The sequence below is a fragment of the Pseudophryne corroboree genome, chromosome 3 (assembly GCF_028390025.1).
Source record: "Pseudophryne corroboree isolate aPseCor3 chromosome 3, aPseCor3.hap2, whole genome shotgun sequence".
NCBI classification, from domain to species: Eukaryota; Metazoa; Chordata; class Amphibia; order Anura; family Myobatrachidae; genus Pseudophryne; species Pseudophryne corroboree.
Window position 1 is genome coordinate 438,868,001 of NC_086446.1, and position 21,204 is coordinate 438,889,204.

Here is a 21,204-nt window from a genome sequence, read left to right on the forward strand (position 1 = left end):
GTCTCAAGAAGTGCTAAAACAGCACGGGTGGATTCTGAATATTCCAAAATCCCAGTTAATGCCAACAACTCGTCTGCTGTTCCTAGGGATGATTCTGGACACGGTTCAGAAAAAGGTTTTTCTCCCGGAGGAAAAAGCCAAGGAGTTATCCGAGCTTGTCAGGAACCTCCTAAAACCAGGAAAGGTGTCTGTACATCAATGCACAAGAGTCCTGGGAAAAATGGTGGCTTCTTACGAAGCAATTCCATTCGGCAGATTCCACGCAAGAATTTTCCAGAGGGATCTGTTGGACAAATGGTCAGGGTCGCATCTTCAGATGCACCAGCGGATAACCCTGTCTCCAAGGACAAGGGTATCTCTTCTGTGGTGGTTGCAGAGTGCTCATCTATTGGAGGGCCGCAGATTCGGCATACAGGATTGGATCCTGGTGACCACGGACGCCAGCCTGAGAGGCTGGGGAGCAGTCACACAAGGAAGAAACTTCCAGGGAGTGTGGACGAGCCTGGAAACGTCTCTTCACATAAACATTCTGGAACTAAGAGCAATCTACAATGCTCTAAGCCAGGCAGAACCTCTGCTTCAGGGAAAACCGGTGTTGATCCAGTCGGACAACATCACGGCAGTCGCCCATGTGAACAGACAGGGCGGCACAAGAAGCAGGAGTGCAATGGCAGAAGCTGCAAGGATTCTTTGCTGGGCAGAGAATCATGTGATAGCACTGTCAGCAGTGTTCATCCCGGGAGTGGACAACTGGGAAGCAGACTTCCTCAGCAGACACGACCTTCACCCGGGAGAGTGGGGACTTCATCCAGAAGTCTTCCACATGCTGGTAACCCGTTGGGAAAGACCAATGGTGGACATGATGGCGTCTCGCCTCAACAAAAAACTGGACAGGTATTGCGCCAGGTCAAGAGATCCGCAGGCAATAGCTGTGGACGCGCTGGTAACGCCTTGGGTGTACCAGTCGGTGTATGTGTTTCCTCCTCTGCCTCTCATACCAAAAGTATTGAGAATTATACGGCAAAGAGGCGTAAGAACGATACTAGTGGTTCCGGATTGGCCAAGAAGGACTTGGTACCCGGAACTTCAAGAGATGATCACGGAAGATCCGTGGCCTCTACCTCTAAGGAGGGACTTGCTTCAGCAGGGTCCCTGTCTGTTTCAAGACTTACCGTGGCTGCGTTTGACGGCATGGCGGTTGAACGCCGGATCCTAAAGGAAAAAGGCATGCCGGAAGAAGTCATTCCTACTTTGATTAAAGCAAGGAAGGAAGTAACCGTGCAACATTATCACCGCATTTGGCGAAAATATGTTGCGTGGTGCGAGGATCGGAGTGCTCCGACGGAGGAATTTCAACTGGGTCGATTCCTACATTTCCTGCAATCAGGATTGTCTATGGGTCTCAAATTGGGATCTATTAAGGTTCAAATTTCGGCCCTGTCGATTTTCTTCCAGAAAGAATTGGCTTCAGTCCCTGAAGTCCAGACTTTTGTTAAGGGAGTGCTGCATATACAGCCTCCTGTGGTGCCTCCAGTGGCACCGTGGGATCTCAATGTGGTTTTGGACTTTCTAAAATCTCATTGGTTTTAAACCACTAAAAAATGTGGATTTGAAATATCTCACATGGAAAGTGACCATGCTACTAGCCCTGGCTTCGGCCAGGAGAGTGTCAGAACTGGCAGCTTTATCTTACAAAAGCCCATATCTGATTTTCCATTCGGACAGGGCGGAACTGCGGACTCGTCCGCATTTTCTCCCTAAGGTGGTGTCAGCATTTCATCTGAACCAGCCTATTGTAGTGCCTGCGGCTACAAGTGACTTGGAGGACTCCAAGTTACTGGACGTTGTCAGAGCATTGAAAATATATATTGCAAGGACAGCTGGAGTCAGAAAATCTGACTCGTTGTTTATATTGTATGCACCCAACAAGATGGGTGCTCCTGCGTCTAAGCAGACGATTGCTCGTTGGATCTGTAGCACAATCCAACTTGCACATTCTGTGGCAGGCCTGCCACAGCCTAAATCTGTAAAGGCCCACTCCACAAGGAAGGTGGGCTCATCTTGGGCGGCTGCCCGAGGGGTCTCGGCATTACAACTTTGCCGAGCAGCTACGTGGTCAGGGGAGAACACGTTTGTAAAATTTTACAAATTTGATACTCTGGCTAAGGAGGACCTGGAGTTCTCTCATTCGGTGCTGCAGAGTCATCCGCACTCTCCCGCCCGTTTGGGAGCTTTGGTATAATCCCCATGGTCCTTTCAGGAACCCCAGCATCCACTAGGACGATAGAGAAAATAAGAATTTACTTACCGATAATTCTATTTCTCGGAGTCCGTAGTGGATGCTGGGCGCCCATCCCAAGTGCGGATTATCTGCAATAATTGTACATAGTTATTGTTAACTAATTCGGGTTATTGTTGTAGGGAGCCATCTTTCAGAGGCTCCTCTGTTATCATACTGTTAACTGGGTTTAGATCACAAGTTGTACGGTGTGATTGGTGTGGCTGGTATGAGTCTTACCCGGGATTCAAAATTCCTCCCTTATTGTGTACGCTCGTCCGGGCACAGTACCTAACTGAGGCTTGGAGGAGGGTCATAGGGGGAGGAGCCAGTGCACACCACCTGATCGGAAAGCTTTACTTTTTGTGCCCTGTCTCCTGCGGAGCCGCTATTCCCCATGGTCCTTTCAGGAACCCCAGCATCCACTACGGACTCCGAGAAATAGAATTATCGGTAAGTAAATTTCTTATTTTTTCATATGTTTTTATTTTAAATAATGTAAATAGAGATGAATACAAACAGTTATTTAAATGACATATCTCATGCTCTGCCTCATCCTCTGAATAGTGCCCATCCCTGTTCTTCAGAAGAAAACAGGACCCTTTCACAACAGAACATGGATAAAGAAAAGGGGCTTGAGGACTTGACAGAAAATTGTTGGAGGCTGAGAGAGGCGTATTGAAAATGAGATGCATTATGATGATGCTCAGGATAGACCTCTGACACTTGTGAAGTCATTTCTCAAGTTCCTGTGTAAGCCGCTCTCTCTGCAGAGGAAGTGAGTTCAGCCAGAGTTTGTGCAAACACTTCCACATACACTTCTGCCTGTAAGGCCAAAGCCTCCACCATAGTGTCTCCATGGAAACGTTGACTGTTCTGGACAGCAAGGGAGAAGCTGGAGGGGAGGAGGGTTGTTTCTGTATACTATTCAAATACTATGTACATTTGCCACTAAATATTAATGTGTCAGAATAAAATCGATAATGTCGTAAGATACATCATTGAAAGCCTACTCTAAGTTGTAAGCACAGAAGTTTTATTATACAAACATTGGCATGCGTCATAAATTTAAAAAAAAAGAGGAGGGAAGGAAGTATTGTAAAGTAATTGCAGTAGCTGAAGATAGCTTTCACGCAGGATAGTGCTAACTCAAATGTTACAATGTTACATGTGGGGCTGTGCGCTCAAGGGGGTTGTACCATGAGCACTGCTAAACATTTGAGAGAAAACACTATCCGGACGATTAACGAATGATTGCGCATGCACAGCGTTTGCATTGTGTGTGCACACCTGCGATATGCGCTTATTTCTACAAACGTATTGTGCTTCAAGGAAACATGATGTTTTGTGGGTGTGTTTGAAAAAATGCAGGCGTGGCAAGGTGTTTTTTTGGTGGGTCTCTTGACGTCAGCGATGACCACTTCCAGCCTCTTCCACAGAATCGTTGATGAGTTTGCCTGGCGCAGATGGAAAAACTCTTCGATGTCCCGGTATTTGCAAATGGTTATGCGATCACATTGCGCATTGTAATGCGATTGCAATTTCGGCAGTGGGCGTTTTTTCTTTATTTCTGGGAGGTAACTATTTGATTGCAGCAACTGCTTTTTAGCAAGTTTTGCGATCCGTTCTGAATAGGATCCCTGGTCAGAATACAGTCCAAAGGTCAGGTCTGGTGGCAGGCTGGACTAGGTCAATATGCAATCTGGGTCGGGGCTGGTGGCAGACAAACAATGTCAATATATAATCTGGGTAAGGCTGGTGGCAGACAAAGTCAATATGAACTCAAAGTCCAGGCTTGCAGAAGACTTGAGGTATCAAAAAAGAGGCTAAAGTCAGAATAAGTGAGAGTAGGGAGATCCAGTAACAATCAATGTCAGTAAAGGAGATCAATATGCAGCACATGTGAGTTTAGCTGCTTAGAACACAAGGACTGTAGCCAGCACAGAAGTGTGCCTATATAAAATTTAAAGTGCCAATGGGTAGAGGAAGAAACCCACACCTCCAATCAACTCAAGGTAGTTGGGGAGAGCATACTGTAGCAGCCCTTGACAGAAGAGAATGCCTTCCATCATTTCCTTGGCTTGCTAACCAGTCAGAACGATGAAAGAACCATGGTTTGGTCATTGCTTAGCAATGGTAGTGATAGCTGCTGCTTCTAACACCAGGTGAAGAAAATAAGGTCTCAGAAAAAAATAAGGACACAAAACACTCGATGTGGTAAATGTGAATTCAGTACTTTCAGAATCTCAGTCATGCTTTCTTTTGACCCCCTCTACTTTTAGTCTATTATCTTAAGACATAACATGTAATACAATAGTGTACCTACACACCAAAATTAATTGTCAGTTCAACATCGTACATTTCACATACCTCACTCTAACCTCCCATAATCGTAAGACACATATAGGACTGAGGGGTAAATGTATTATAGAGGCATGGATCGTCCCGCTATAACACTTCCTGCTTTACCTCTTTACCGAGGCAAGCAGGAAGGGACATCGACAAGATGTATTAAAGCTTCCCCCTCAGGCGATGTTCCCCTAGAACACATCGCTTCTGCTCAGTGCTGAAGCTCTGTTTCTCTCTGTCCCGGCCAGCTCCAGTGCGCCTGTGCAGGATCTTGCTACTCACGCGAGATCCCCTGCGCACTCCGGAGCCGGCATTCGCCACAGCTAGGGAAAAGCTCTGTCCCTGCTGTAAGTCTATGAACATCGCCACCTGCAGCTGTCGAAATGGACAGCTGCAGGTGTCGGAACGGTCAGCATACATTGCCCTCACATATCATACCAGCCAGTCAGCTCCTGTCATTTTTCAAGCATGGCCTGTGACATGGTAGGTAAGCGCTGATTGGCTGTTACTTTATCTCCATCCACTTTATCTCCATCCCAGGCTTAGTAAATAGACCCCTTAGTCTTTTACAGCTGCTTTTGTGTATATTATTATTATAATCATCATCATCATCATCATCATAGAAACATAGAATTTGATGGCCGATAAGAACTACTTTGCCCATCTAGTTTGCCCCATTATCATCATCATCATCACATAGCACCACCAGGTGGTGCTGTACAAGGAAAATGATATACAAACAATTGAATGTAAAATGGTTCAAACAGACAGTACAGGAAGAAAATAAAACAGTAAAATATTTAGAAATCTAAGTTAGTGACAGCTAAAAACAATAGCATACTGTAACCCAGAGCACTGGGAAGGATAGATGGAAAAGATGAGAGTCGTTGGCTGTGAGTGGGAACGCATTAGAGACGGATATTAGATTAATAGAACAAGAAAATTGAGGATCCTAGTCATGAGAGCTTAGTCTAGGAAAATGGCGAGGAAGTAAGCAGCACGAGGAAAGTCCTGAGGCAGAAGGAAAAGATCAGTGCCGACACAAGGCGACAGTCAAGATGAAGAGTGGAGAGGAAGTGTGACTTGGAAGGGAGGCATGCTAAAAAGAAGAGTGAAATCCATATAGAGTGGCTGAAGCAGAAGAATTTAACAATAAGTAGAGAAGTAGAGTGTCTTATTTGTCTCTCTGAGGGCATATGCATCTATAATAAAGTCTGAGCAAAATGTCTGGGTAAGTATGAGAAATAGTATGTACAGTATAATGTAATAAGCCAGTAAGCATTAAGTGTTGTGTCTTATATTGTTTATCCCCCCCTCCCCCCACACACACACATATTTTTTTTTAAATCCCGACTAATACCTACTTTGTTAAAGGAAAAACAAAGTTACTAGATTTTCCTTAACTGTTGATAGAAAAGGAGATTTGACGGCTCTAATAGCTATTGTTCTGTTTCCTCTGCACTATGCTTCACAAACCAATCAACATTTATTTTAGAAAGGGAACCTACATTATAAAGATTTCAGTCAGTGTCCTGTTCAGGAGAAAGTAGTGTCGGTAAGCATGCAGTTACTGGGTGGTAATACCTCTGGGAACTTTACATGTTGAGATCCTATGATGTAGAATTTACAAACTTATTTGGCATCTTTCCCTGAAGTAATGAGATGGCACTGGGGATTGTTATACTTTAGGCACAATGTTTGTGGTTGCTAAGCTGAATCTGTAGCAGAAACTACAATCCTGCACCCGAGGTGGAATTACAAATAAAAGGGGACCCATAGCAGCATCTGGAAACATGGTACCCACCATGTTCTGGAGACTAAAACCCTAATACAAGAAGAGGGTTGTAGGCACAAGCGCAAAGATGTGTTAGTATATCTATGGGGGCAAGAGTGGCTTAGTACTATGTGTGGGGCAGATGTATTAACCTGGAGATGGCATAAGGAAGTGACAAACCAGTGATAAATGCAAGGTGATACACGCACCAGCCAATCAGCTCCTAACTGTTAATTTACCTATTGGAGTTGATTGGCTGGTGCGTGTATCACCTTGCACTTATCACTGGTTTATCACTTCCTTATGCTGTCTCCAGGTTAATACATCTGCCCATGAGTTATCCAAACTCAGTGAGTGAATTAGGCCTTGTGTATGTATATGGGGCTGTTAGGGTTGCCACCTCTCCCTGATTTCCTGGATTCTCCAGGATTTGTTGGCAACCCTCCAGGAGGCTTTTCCCTTCACCCAGATTCCTGGGCCAGTATTTACTAAAAATTCGAGTTTGGCCGATTTGTGTTTTTTTTTTCTAAGTCCCAATCCGTGAATTCACTAAGCAGAAAACTCGGCAGTGTCTGGTCTATTCGTAATGGTTTGATTGGCAAAGTTCTGAAATACGAATGAATAGACCATCGGTCAAACGCGGCTATTATTTCATACAATACGGGCATTCACTATTCATTCGTATTTGGGTGTTAGTCTCTGAGTGCTCAAGTGCGGGTCTATTTTTTTTCGATTCGTTAAAAAAAGCAGCAAAAATATAGACCTGCTTTTTCCAGTCGAGTTTGGATAACCATGCACGGATCAGTGAGATCTGTGCATGGTTATCTATGGGAAAGGGTCTGTTTAGTGTAAAAACAGAAAAAAAATTGCGTGGGGTCCCCCCTCCTAAGCACAACCAGCCTCGGGCTCTTTGAGCCGGTCCTGGTTGAAAAAATATGGGGGGGTAAATGACAGGGGTTCCCCCATATTTAATCAGCCAGCACCGGGCTCTGCGCCTGGTCCTGGTTCCAAAAATACGGGGGACAAAAAGCGTAGGGGTCCCCCGTATTTTTTAAACCAGCACCGGGCTCCACTAGCCAGGTACATAATGCCACAGCCGGGGGACACTTTTATAGTGGTCCCTGCGGCCCTGGCATTACATACCCAACTAGTCACCCCTGGCCGGGGTACCCTGGAGGAGTGGGAACCCCTTAAATCCAGCCACCCAAGGGCCAGGGGTGAAGCCCGAGGCTGTCCTCCCCATCCAAGGGCGGCGGATGGGGGACTGATAGCCATGTGTAAAAAATGTGAATATTGTTTTTAGTAGCAGTACTACAAGTCCCAGCAAGCCTCCCCGCAAGCTGGTACTTGGAGAACCACAAGTACCAGCATGCGGTGGAAAACCTGGCCCGCTGGTACCTGTAGTACTACTACTAAAAAAATACCCCCAAAAAAACAGGACACACACACCGTGAAAGTATAAGTTTATTACATACATGCACACCTCCATACATACATACTTACCTATGTTCCCACGAGGCTCGGTTCTCTTCTCCATGTAGAATCCTTGGGGGACCTGTGAAAAAAATTATACTCACATAATCCAGTGTAGATTCTGTCCAATGTATAATCTACGTACTTGGCAAAACAAAAAAACGGAAACCCGACCACGCACTGAAAGGGGTCCCATGTTTACACATGGGACCCCTTTCCCCGACTGCCAGGACCCCCCCTGACTCCTGTCAAAGAGGGTCCCTTCAGCCAATCAGGGAGCGCCACGTCGTGGCACTCTCCTGATTGGCTGTGTGCTCCTGTAGTGTCTGTGAGGCAGCACACGGCACAGATACAATGTAGCGCCTATGCGCTCCATTGTAGCCAATGGTGGGAACTTTGCGGTCAGCGGTGAGGCTACATTGTATCTCTGTTTCCGTTTTTTTGTTTTGCCAAGTACGTGGATTATTAAAAAAAGGACACGACACACTGGATTTAGGTGAGTATAATTTTATTTTCAGGTACCCTGGAATCGACGTCGAGAGTCGGCATCTGAACATAGGTAAGTATGTGTGTGTCGGAATGTATGTAATAAAGTTGTGCTCTCAAGGTGTGTGTGTCCTGTTTTTATTTGGCTATTTTTTTTGCAGAAGAACTATAGGTACCAGCGGGCCCGTTTAACCCCCGCATGCTTGTACTTGTGGTTCTCCAAGTACCAGCTTGCAGGGGAGGCTTGCAGGGACTTGTAGTTCTTGTGCAAAAAACAATATTCTTTTCTTTTACACTTGGCTATCAGCCCCCCATCCGCAGCCCATGGATGGGGGGACAGCCTCGGGCCCTCGGGCTTCACCCCTGGCCCTTGGGTGGCTGGAGGGGGGGACCCCTTGATTTAAGGGGTCCCCACTCCTCCAGGGTACTCCGGCCAGGGGTGACTAGTAAGTGATTTAATGCCAGGGCCGCAGGGACCTATATAAAAGTGTCCCCCGGCTGTGGCATTATCTCTCTGACTAGCGGAGCCCGGTGCTGGTTCAAAAAATACGGGGGACCCCTACGTTTTTTGTCCCCCGTATTTTTTGCACCAGGACCAGGCGCAGAGCCCGGTGCTGGTTGATCAAATATGGGGGAACCCATGTCAATTTTTTCCCCATATTTTTTCAACCAGGACCGGCTCAAAGAGCCCGGGGCTGGTTATGCTTAGGAGGGGGGGACCCCACGCAATTTTTTTCAGATTTTTAAACACTTTAAAAACCTTTTTAAGGTACACAATGAAGCCCTGCACGGAGCTCACGTAAAACACTGCCTGATATTGCGAATCACATCGACATCGGAAAATACGAATTGTGAAAAGTCGGCAGCTTAGTGAATGACCGTATCAGGATTCAAAAAGTTGCAGTAAAATGCACCCGATACCATTCGAGTTCAAACACCCTTCAAAACGGCCAAAAGACGAATTTTTGTAAATATACCCCTTGGATTCTCCAGGAATAAGGGGACCCTGGGAGCACCAGCAGTGCTCCTTGGCAGCCAAGGAACTCAGTGAACTACAGTGACTGTCTTGCGAAATGATGACATCAAATCTCGCGAGACTGTGTTCAGCCCAGGCTGAGCTGAAGTTACCGTGACGCTACCATCGGCAACTCTTCCTCAGCATTTCCCCGGGCTGCTCCTGCGGACCGCAGACTGAGCCGAAGCTGCCGTGACGCTGCCATCGGCAGCTCTTCCTCAGCGTTTCCCCAGGCTGCGCCTGCGGACCACAGACTGAGCCGAAGCTGGCATGACGCTGCATCGGCAGCTCTTCCTTAGCATTTCCCCAGGCTGCGGTGGTGAAGTAACGCCGGCTCAGCTCATGTGAGAAGAGCAACGAGAGCTGACAGGCATGTCACACATATACTTATAATATAATGAGCATGCATGAAGCAAATAGAGGCTCAAGTTATATATAGATATATGTATATTTTTTAATCACTAACAGACACCTTTTAGTAGTGCATTTGTTTGTTTAACCCAGTGGTTCTCAAACTCGGTCCTCAGGACCCCACACAGTGCATGTCTTGCAGGTAACCCAGAAAGTGCACAGGTGTATTAATTACTCACTGACACATTTTAAAAGGCCCACAGGTGGAGCTAATTATGTCACGTGTGATTCTGCAAAACATGCACCGTGTGGGGTCCTGAGGACCGAGTTTGAGAACCTGTGGTTTAACCTGTTGAAGCCTGATATTGATTAGGTTATGTGCAACACTTATACTTCCGTGGTTCTTCCCTCTTTCACACAATCTAGTTTTAAGGCACCAAATGCCTGAAATTTATCCAAGTGGCGACTAGGGGGGGGGTTTGGGATTGGGGGGTGGATCTCCAGGAATCGATGATGCATGAGGTGGCAACCCTAGGGCTGTGCGTGCATATATGCCTGTGGTTGTGTGTGTGTATATGGGGATTTTTGTGTGTGCATATGGGGCTGTGTGTGTACATATGGAGCCGAGTGTGTGCATATGGGGCTGAGTGTTACATAGCAGCTGTAGTTATTCCTAGGTTTATAGATTTTTATTTAAACCTCTCACATGCTGCTGATCTGAGTGAAGCGCAACGGAATATGCTGCGCTATATAAGAAACTGCTAATAAATAAATAAATAAATAATGTTGTTCTGTGCTAAACTGTGGACTTACTGTCATTTAGGAACATGTCATGTGACATTTATGGTGCAGTGTACTGTAGTAGGATGGTTAACCACTAGCCTTAAGAAAGTGGGGGAAGCACATCATCGCCTAGTTTGCCCCCGGGCATCTGGTATGAACTTATCTCCCTGAGCATAGGTATCGAAACAGGAGGATCAAGGTGGTGGCTTGTTAATGTTCTGGGTCATGGGGCGCAGTGCGGCCATCATCCAGACTTTTCACGGGCAGTGTCAGGATGCCCTTTCCGTCTGCTCCACCTCCTCCTTCCTACACGCGGCTCCAGCCCCCACGGTGTGTGGCAGTTTACTGTGGGATGGCCCCTCCTATGAGACTAGCCCTGCACCCTTCTCACCTCCCACTTCATATGTTCCTCCCTTCGCCCTTTCTCTACCTCCCCCGCAGCATATATATAAATATAGATATTTCTGTCAGGGAGGTGATGTGGCGGGTAAGTCCAGCTGCTCCAGAGGTGGAGACATTCAGCAATTTAGGGGAGCCAAAATGAAACTATATTTTGGTCCCCCCAACCTAAAAACTTTGTGGAGACCCTGTAAAAAAGTATATATTTATTATTACATTTCATTACTACATTGATCTGTAATGTAATGCATCAGTTGTGCAACATGCTTTTAGCAAGTGCAGAGCTATGACAGGCAGCCAAAGTGATTTCATTAATCTACAGTATTTAATGATGGACACAAACCATCAGGAGTGTTCTGGACATAGGCTGAATCATTGCCTTTTGGTACATTTTAACTGCTTACAATACCCGGAAAAACATTTGCTTTACAGCTGCTACAGAAATACTTGGGAAATAGTTGTTAATCGCTGTTCAAACACATAGGGATCATAAGTAAGTGGAAAATGCATCTGCAACCGTTTTCCTGAACAGTTTGTCTATGGGAAATCTCCAGTAAGGCGGAAACAAATGGGTTGGGAGATGTTTTCTTCCAACCTTTCTACTGGATCATCCATTCAGCAGAGGAACAATCCATTATTAAAAAGAAAATACACAGAAAATGAAGGTAAATATATTTAATCCTTAAATTAGAAACAAATATCCAGGCCTTTAAAAGTCACTTTTATTTTCAGAAATTTAGCAGCATCTCCTGAATAACAAATATGACCCTTCTGTGCTCTTTTATTTAGTGTTGTGTTTAATACTTCTATGAAAATTTACACATAAACATGGCAACATATACTCAGTCTGGCTTTACACAACAGTATATTGGATTTGAAAGGAAGGAAGGAAGGTGGGAGAGAGGTTTGGGGAAAAGAGTACAGCTTCAAAGTCCTGCTGTGTGGGGTAAAATAGAGGAGGCGTGCAGTTGACCACCACAGCTGGCTCTCTGCACATCACATGTGGTTTATGTAACATCTGGATGGGAGAAGATTAGTAGATGGACTCACAAAATGACGGAATATTTATATTTAGCATTAGGAATATCACCAAGACAAATAGCCCACAGCAAAGGCTGCAACGCGGGAATTAATCACACACTGATACAAGGACACGAGTAATCTCTGACAATAAGTAGCAGTTTGAGTGAACTGCTTTTTACAACACCCCTAGTGGCGTATATTAGTAGTTTTCAGTGTAGAAAAAACTTCCTCATCTGCAAATTAGTGAACATTAAGAAACACAAACTATAAGGCAGTGTGACGGTGTGTGTTGTGGCTGAGCAACAAAGACACATAATGGTGTAATATATGTATTGCACTGTGCAAGAGCATACTAATTTACAGTGGCATTTTGTGCCAAAACGCTGTGCACCGTAAGTGCAATTACATGACCTGATTACTGCTCGCACCTCCACTGCAAGCAGAAATCAGCTGGAGAGGTACATAACAAGAAGCCGCTAACTACTACTATTCTATACCACAAATCAAGGCCTAATACAAGTATTTGATGGATGCCAACAAGTAAACGGGATCTGTGCAGTGTATTATGAAGAGCCCACATACAGTATATAATGTTTTCACTCTGAGGGAGTAGTAACTTCTACCTGCCAAATCCCGAATTTTGGGCAGTCACTTGGACTCCTGGGAGAGTAGTTCCTTGTGGCTCTACTACATCCCACCAAATTCCTAGTGAAATGGCAGCGCAGGGATATGTTTGGGTAGCACAATGAAGGTATTGGGCTGCTGTGAAAAGGCAATAATAGCACAATTCGCCATGCCTCTAAAAGCATTCGCCTGCATCGCTCCTGCAAAGAACGTAGATAGGAAGGCGTCACTCACCAAACATAAACATACACTCTGCAGAGTGGGTGGTATTGCCTGTCCAGGCAAAAAAATAGGTCTCAGTGCCGTTTCTAGACAATTTGGCTCCCAGTGCGAACATGAAAAAAAGGTGCCCCTCCCCGTACCCCGTAGACATTCTAAAATGCCCCCCACCTCCTAAAATGGTAATTTTATGTGTACGCCCAAAAAGGGGGCGTGGCCTTGTTAACATGGGCATGGTCTCGCTAAAATGGGCATGGCCCTGCAGGAAAAGAGTACTGTACAACCCAGTTTTTGACACTGCACCCCCAGACCTTGGCCACCACAGGGAAGAAAAAATTCCACCTTATTATGCCCCACACAGTAATGCCTCTTGCACCATATTATGCCCCACACAGTAATGCTCCCTGCACCATGTTATGCCCCACACAGTAATGCCCCCTGTACAATATTATGCCCCATGCAGTAATGCCCTTTGCACCATATTATTTATGCCCCACACAATAATGCCCCTTGCACCATATTATTTATGCCCCAGACAGTAATGCCCCTTGCACCAAATTATGCCCCCTGACACTATATTATATGCCTCATGCGAGGTAGAGCCTCTTACACACATTACGACAAGCAGAGCCCCTTACACATATAACACTAGGCAGAGCCCCTTATACACATTACGCCAGGCAGAGCCCCCTTATACACATTACACCAGGCAGAGCCCCTTATACACATTACACCAGGTAGAGCCCTCTATACACATTATGCCAGGCAGAGCCCCCTATGCACATTCCACCAAGCAGAGCCCCCTTAAACACAATACACCAGGCAGAGACACCTCTACACATTATGCCACACAGAGCCCCCTATAAACATTACGCCAGGCAGGGCCCCTTATACAGATTATGCCAGGCAGAGCCCCTTACACATTACGCTAGGCAGAGCCCCTTACACATTACGCTAGGCAGAGCCCCTTATACACATTATGCTAGGCAGAGCCCCTTATACACATTATGCTAGGCAGAGCCCCTTATACTGTACATATTACACCATGCAGAGCCTCTCATACACATTACGTTCACTATACACATTAGGCAGAGTTCCCTATATACATTACACTACGTAGAGCCCTTTTTACCGGTGGGCTGGGCAGAGAGTAGAAGCAGCTACGTCAAACTTGGTGTTGAGAGGCCTCAGCAGACACCAGCCGTAAGTCCTGCAGTATAAGGCCAGGAAAGGGCAGAGCACACCCTTCCCAGCTCTGCCCTCAATGCTGCTCTCAGATGGCGCCTGCTGACTCCTTCGCAGCGTGTGCTGTGACACCCATCCAAGCGCCAACTCCTGCTCCCCCAATACTGTGCAAAATGGAGTCCGCCTACTCCTCCACAGCATCTCTATTTAAAGTGGCGCTCCCAGCGTGTGACGTCACCGTGTCATACTGCTGAACTCCGCCCAGCGAGCGGAGTATCACTGAGAGGCGGGAGGGGGAGTAAAGTGAGAGAGGGCAATCACGATCAGCTGCTGCCAGCAGGGGTCATGGTGGCAGCTCACCTGCCTGTAGAAACGACCCTGCCAGGTCTATCTACTAATTGGCACTAACTACCTTTTGTTTGCAGTTATCAGTGCCTGCCTTGTTGTATTTTAGGAAAGTTAATACAGGTGGAAAAACAGCATCTGAGTGTGTCACTGTGAGCAGTCGACCTCACTCTGCCAGGCAGTCATGGATTTGTAGTATAGGAGGTTACTATACTATAAGTAACATGAGTGGGCTTACTGCCGTATAAGGATACCTTCTACCATCATTACTCACAAATTACTGACTCCTCCCACTGCATCATGGGCGGGTAACTCGTTGCCACCACCAGGCAACTGGAACCGCTTATCCTTCCAGGCTCCTACCACTAGCACCTGGAATTGCTTACTTTTAGATATGTGTGGTCATGCTTCTGCAACACCACATGGATAGTGTCATCTAATCACAGGACTAAAGTATATGTTTATTTTACCTTCAACGAAGTGTCTTTACAAAGCCAGTCAGTTCTGTATGTAACAGTGCTAGGATCTCCACAGCATACAATATGATACACTTCAAGCAAGTCAAGAAGTTATATACACACTGTGCTCACAGAGCCCCTTTTTCTACACTAAAGCACACAATACAGCAGGGGGTATTTCTTTATCAGTCTCTTCAACCAAATGAGTTATGTACATGCAACAATCCATGTGTAGTTAGCTTGGACTTAGAATAAAGGGGATGATTCTGATCTAATTGCTGGGCTGCAAATTTGCTGTCCTGCGTTCAGATAGTCGCCGCCCCCAGGGGGAGTGTATATCCGCCGTGTAAGTGTGCGATCACATGTGGCACATGTGTATACCGAGCTGCAAAAATCCAGTGTGTGCAGTTTGTGCGCAGCCCAGGACTTACTCCTACAGTGCGATCAGAACAGGCTGATCGGGGCCGGAGCTGACGTCACACATTCTCCCTGAAAACGCTTGGTAACGCCTTCGTTATTCCGGACACACCCTGTAAATGCTCAGTTACCACCCACAAACAGCCTCTTCCTGTCAATCACCTTGCGAATGCCCATGCTATTGGATTTTTTGCACCATCCCATCGCTGACCGGCGATGCCCTGTGTTGCTGTCCAAAGCGTGTGCGAATTGCTGTGCATGCGCAGTAGGACTTGACTGCCCGCTATGCGAAAATGCACAGCAGCAATCAGATCTGAATCACCCCCACAGTCCCTAATGGACAAAGGGGAGTGGTCTTTCTTCTGTGCATGAGAGAGACCACCTGAACAGATGGGCACTCCTCCAGTGCCTGGAAATCTAGAAAGGAAGGGGGAGTATTTCCCTCCGATACTTACTTCGATTAACTATCCACTGGAGCATGCTTCTCCCTCTGGCTGAAAATGGGCTCACTGCACTTGCAGTGCACTGTGTTACTGAGTTGGAACTTTTTGGAGCTCCCATGGAGCAATTTGCTTTCTGAGACCTCCAGCTCCCCCTGCAGTTCCTGAGAACACTGATTCAGAAGACTGTATGGGAAGTCTCCCTACGCTCGCTGAATGCAGCTCTCGGGGGAGGGGTTCCCTCTGGACGTGGAGGCTGCTTCGACCAATGATAAAGTGCATTCTATTATTTTAAATACAAACATTTAAACCACTTTAATTATATTACATACACATTGCTTACTCCTTTACATATCTAGGCACAGCAGCTCTGGATCTGCTTTTTGCTTTATGCATCTACATTTTTAAAAGCATTCAAATGTCAGTTAAAATACATTGTATTTTCCCCTGTATTTTAATTACCTGCCTAGTGCCTATCACCAGTTATTTGCAATCAGGTGATACAGTGCCTCATCTTTTATACCCTAGTATACTCCATAGTTTTTACTATAAAAATGATAACAAAAATACAAAGAAGATATTAAGGGGTATATGCAATTGCGTTTTTTAATTCGACACAATTCGACAGTCGGACACCCTCCCGCCGGGACCCGAATTCGACATATTCAATAAAAAACGGATTAGACAGTCCCGCTGTCGAAAAATGGACCAATTGACGATAGTGTGCATCCTGGATTCGACTTCATGGACGGCACAAAAGTGTTTAAAAAACCCTGAAAAAAATTGCGTGGGGTCCCCCTTCCTAAGCATAACCAGCCTCAGGCTCTTTGAGCCGGTCCTGTTTGTAAAAATACAGGGGGAAAAATGACAGGGGATCCCCCGTATTTTCACAACCAGCACCGTGCTCTGCGTCCGGTCCTGGTGCAAAAAATACGGGGGACAAAAGACGTAGGGGTCCCCCGTATTTTTCACACCAGCACCGGGCTCCACTAGCTAGAGAGATAATGCCACAGCCGGGGGACACTTTTATACCGGTCCCTGCGGCCGTGGCATTAAATCCCCAACTAGTTACCCCTGGCCGGGGTACCCTGGAGGAGTGGGGACCCCTTAAATCAAGGGGTCCCCCCCCTCCAGCCACCCAAGGGCCAGGGGTGAAGCCCAAGGCTGTCCCCCCCCCCCATCCAAGGGCGGCGGATGGGAGGCTGATAGCCAAGTGTCAAAATAAAGAATATTGGGGGTCATTCCGAGTTGTTCGCTCGTTATTTTTTTCTCGCAACGGAGCGATTAGTCGCTAATGCGCATGCGCAATGTCCGCAGTGCGACTGCGCCAAGTAAATTTGCTATGCAGTTAGGAATTTTACTCACGGCATTACAAGTTTTTTTCTTCGTTCTGGTGATCGTAATGTGATTGACAGGAAGTGGGTGTTTCTGGGCGGAAACTGGCCGTTTTATGGGAGTGTGTGAAAAAACGCTACCGTTTCTGGGAAAAACGCGGGAGTGGCTGGAGAAACGGAGGAGTGTCTGGGCGAACGCTGGGTGTGTTTGTGACGTCAAACCAGGAACGACAAGCACTGAACTGATCGCAGATGCCGAGTAAGTCTGGAGCTACTCAGAAACTGCTAAGAAGTGTCTATTCGCAATTCTGCTAATCTTTTGTTCGCAATTTTGATAAGCTAAGATTCACTCCCAGTAGGCGGCGGCTTAGCGTGTGGGCAGCTGCTAAAAGCAGCTTGCGAGCGAACAACTCGGAATGACCCCCATTGTTTTTTGTAGCAGAACTACAAGTCCCAGCAAGCCTCCCCCCGCAAGCTGGTACTTGGAGAACCACAAGTACCAGCATGCAGGGGAAAATGGGCCTGCTCGTACCTGTAGTTCTACTGCAAAAAAAAAAAACAAATAAAAACAGTACACACACACCGTGATAGTAAAACGTTATTACATACATGCACACCGACACACACATACTTACCTATGTTGACATGAGGCTCGGTCCCCTTCTCCACGTAGAATCCACGGGGTACCTGTAAATAAAATTATACTCACAAAAATCCTGTGTAGATCTGTCCTCTTCTTAGTTTGTAATCCACGTACTTGGCAAAATAATAAAACGCAAAACTCGATCCACGCACTGAAAGTGGTCCCATGTTTACACATGGGACCCCTTTCCCCGACTGCTGGGACACCCCGTGACTGCTGTCAAAGAGGGTCCCTTCAGCCAATCAGGGAGCGCCACGTCGTGGCACTCTCCTGATTGGCTGTGCGCGTCTGAGCTGTCAGGCGGCGCATAGCACATAGGCGCTCCATTATATTCAATGGTGGGAACTTTGCGGTCAGCGGTTGACCGCGAGTAACCTCAACCGCTGACGCAAAGTTCTCACCATTGGATACAATGGAGCGCCTATGTGCTACATTGTATCTCGAGTGCGCCGCCTGACAGCTCATGTGCACAACCATGTGCACTGCAGGAGGGGCAGATATAACATGTGCAGAGAGAGTTAGATTTGGGTGGGATGTGTTCAAACTGAAATCTAAATTGCAGCGTAAAAATAAAGCAGGCAGTATTTACTCTGCACAGAAACAAAAGTAACCCACCCAAATCTAACTCTCTCTGCAAATGTTATATCTGCCCCCCCTGCAGTGCACATGGTTTTGCCCAACTGCTAACAAATTTAGAAAAAGACAATAGGAAGCGCAAATTTAATCTGTTCGTAGATTTTATTATATAATTATTATATATTAAAACACAAATTCATACCGGCCAGTATGCATAAATTTCATACATTTAAGAATCTCTATAAAAATAACCTTAAAAAAACCACAATATATATTCCCATCAAATCTATATTAAATGTACTTCAGGTGATACTTTGTAACACACTTGCTGTCTAGTGAACATATACCATGTAATCAATTAGAAGTGCACTTCTGCGACCCTTTCCTATATATTTGGTATTTGTCTGTGATTTATATACTGCAGTTGAAAGTCTTGTTATCAAGCAATTTAAATGTTACATGCAATAGTTACATGTATTCCTGCATGGCCATGCAATATGTTTGTGGATAATTCCGAGCTCTTATGCACAAATCCAAATCACAGCGTGATGGTACTTAATGAGCAAACCTGTCACGACTCCCAGCAGGGTCAGATATTCGTCCTCCCGGCTATTGGTCTCCCTTTCAGCCTTGTCTGGAGTTCATGGAACAACTCACTTCGGATGTTGTCCCTCCCGGCTGTTTGTGTAGCCTTAGCCTTATCCGGAGTATACGTACACTTCTCCTCCTCTGATCACTTTTAGCAATGGATCAATTATCAGCCGGCCGTTTCCCCGCCTTCCAACCTCGGCGGCTTCCTCATTCACACTGAGGAAGCCGCCGAGGTTGGAAGGCGGGGAAACGCGTCTGTGTTTTTCTCCCACTGACGGGATCGAGTGCTGCATACTTACTAGCCGGCCGGCTGATAATTGATCCATTGCTAAAAGTGATCAGAGGAGGAGAAGTGTACGTATACTCCGGATAAGGCTAAGGCTACACAAACAGCCGGGAAGGACAACATCCGAAGTGAGTTGTTCCATGAACTCCAGACAAGGCTGAAAGTGAGACCAATAGCCGGGAGGACGAATATCTGACCCTGCTGGGAGTCGTGACAGGTTTGCTCATTTAGTACCATCACGCTGTGATTTGGATTTGTGCATAAGAGCTCGGAATTATCCACAAACATATTGCATGGCCATGCAGGAATACATGTAACTATTGCATGTGACATTTAAATTGCTTGATAACAAGACTTTCAACTGCAGTATATAAATCACAGACAAATACCAAATATATAGGAAAGGGTCGCAGAAGTGCACTTCTAATTGATTACATGGTATATGTTCACTAGACAGCAAGTGTGTTACAAAGTATCACCTGAAGTACATTTAATATAGATTTGATGGGAATATATATTGTGGTTTTTTAAGGTTATTTTTATAGAGATTCTTAAATGTATGAAATTTATGCATACTGGCCGGTATGAATTTGTGTTTTAATATATAATAATTATATAATAAAATCTACGAACAGATTAAATTTGCGCTTCCTATTGTCTTTTTCTATTTTTTCTGGTATAAGGGGTTTTTAAACCAATTACCCCTGGGAAAGCTGCTAGATTTTTTCTGGGCAATAAAGGCGCCGGGATTTTGTTGTTGTTGTTTTTTGCTAGCAAATTTGCTGCTACGATCCGGTTTGAATTACCCCCATTGGGGGTCATTCCGACTCAATCGCTCGCTGCACTTGTTCGCAGCGATCGGGTTGGACCTGTGCATGCGCCGCTGCCACATGCGGGGCGGCTAGTCCTGTGCTGGGCAACCCAGCGCATGTCTGGGAACATGATCGCAGCGTAGCACAGCTACGATCAACTCTGAATGACCCCCATTGTGTCTACTCTACATATGCTCTGCACATCCAGAACCTTATTGCACCATTTGCTCTAGACAATTAGGGGTGTTTAGTAAAGTACAGGTGTTCAGAAATGGAGCTATTGCCCATAGCAAACAATCAGCTTCTAGCTATTATCTTCTAGAAGGTAGTAGCTAAATTCTAAGTAGAATCTTATTGGTTCCTATGGGCAGCAGGATGGGCCATTTGGTTCTTATATGCCATCAAATTCTATGTTAAGAACTGGTTACAAGGAGCAACAGTTTCCTTCCCCGGACATTAGGTATAGTAAATGCATAATTATGATTTACTAATATATGTTGTATGGATTTTATTTTATGTATTATATGTGTTTAAAACTATTATGCAGTAATGCTAACAATGAATATGTCGTTTGTAATAAGTTCTGGCATAGATGTGATTTGAAAAGAACTTTTTTGGGAAATGTAGTGAGCAATGTTTTCCACCGCACCTCCCTCCCCAAGTGCTTTCTCTGCTTTAAACTGCAAAAATAGTTCCAGAATTCCCCTGGGTAACCCTTCTGTGTACAACCCTAGCACACACTTGGAACAGATGTGATCAGAAGAAAACAAGAGAACAAGAGGCATGCCAGAAGAGAGAAATAAAGCGAGGGGAGAGGAATAATGGCGGTGGGGGATTGTTTAAAGGGGTAACTCATAAGGAAGAGGGTAAAAGTCACTTGACAGCAAGATACAGGCAATGATTGTCCTTAAGGGATAGTTTACCAGAAACTGCAGCTAAATTAATAAGAGGCTGTCCTTTCATTGTAACACAGGATTTGTCTCCCTCCCTTTATCCTCTGTATCTTCCCTTGGCCAGGCCTGTGGAATATAAACACTTTATTTCTCTGTATACAGTCTTCTGACTGAGGGGATCACATTCTCTGTGGGGGCAACTGCTGAACGCATATCAAATACACACTCACAGCAATATACAGGTCTGCCCAAAGACCTGCAGAATACATGCACAAAACCACACTACTTTTGAGAAATGAAAATACTTACTCATATTATTATTTATTACCAGTTATTTATATAGTACACACCATAGTTTCCGACTTTTGGGCTGCTCTCTCCGGGAGAAAGCAGCCAGTCTGCTCAGCAGGGGGGTGGGCACGCCGGGCAGTGAGCTGATGTGAGGAGGGG

At 45.6% G+C, this 21,204-nt stretch overlaps 1 protein-coding gene and 2 long non-coding RNA genes across 6 annotated transcripts in view; 2 read left to right on the forward strand and 1 right to left on the reverse strand.

Annotated features, from left to right (window-relative positions):
- Window positions 1–3,290, forward strand: part of LOC135055888 (uncharacterized) — a 76,948-nt gene extending 73,658 nt beyond the window's left edge. The window contains exon 2 of the long non-coding RNA XR_010243842.1: window positions 2,846–3,290. This is a non-coding gene — a long non-coding RNA (uncharacterized LOC135055888). The remainder of the gene's footprint in view (window positions 1–2,845) is intronic.
- Window positions 1–21,204, reverse strand: part of SEPTIN9 (septin 9) — a 442,263-nt gene that overhangs the window by 170,888 nt on the left and 250,171 nt on the right. The gene's annotated exons all lie outside the window — the stretch shown is intronic.
- Window positions 5,656–21,204, forward strand: part of LOC135055889 (uncharacterized) — a 40,673-nt gene continuing 25,124 nt past the window's right edge. Inside the window, exon 1 of the long non-coding RNA XR_010243843.1 lies at window positions 5,656–5,858. This is a non-coding gene — a long non-coding RNA (uncharacterized LOC135055889). The remainder of the gene's footprint in view (window positions 5,859–21,204) is intronic.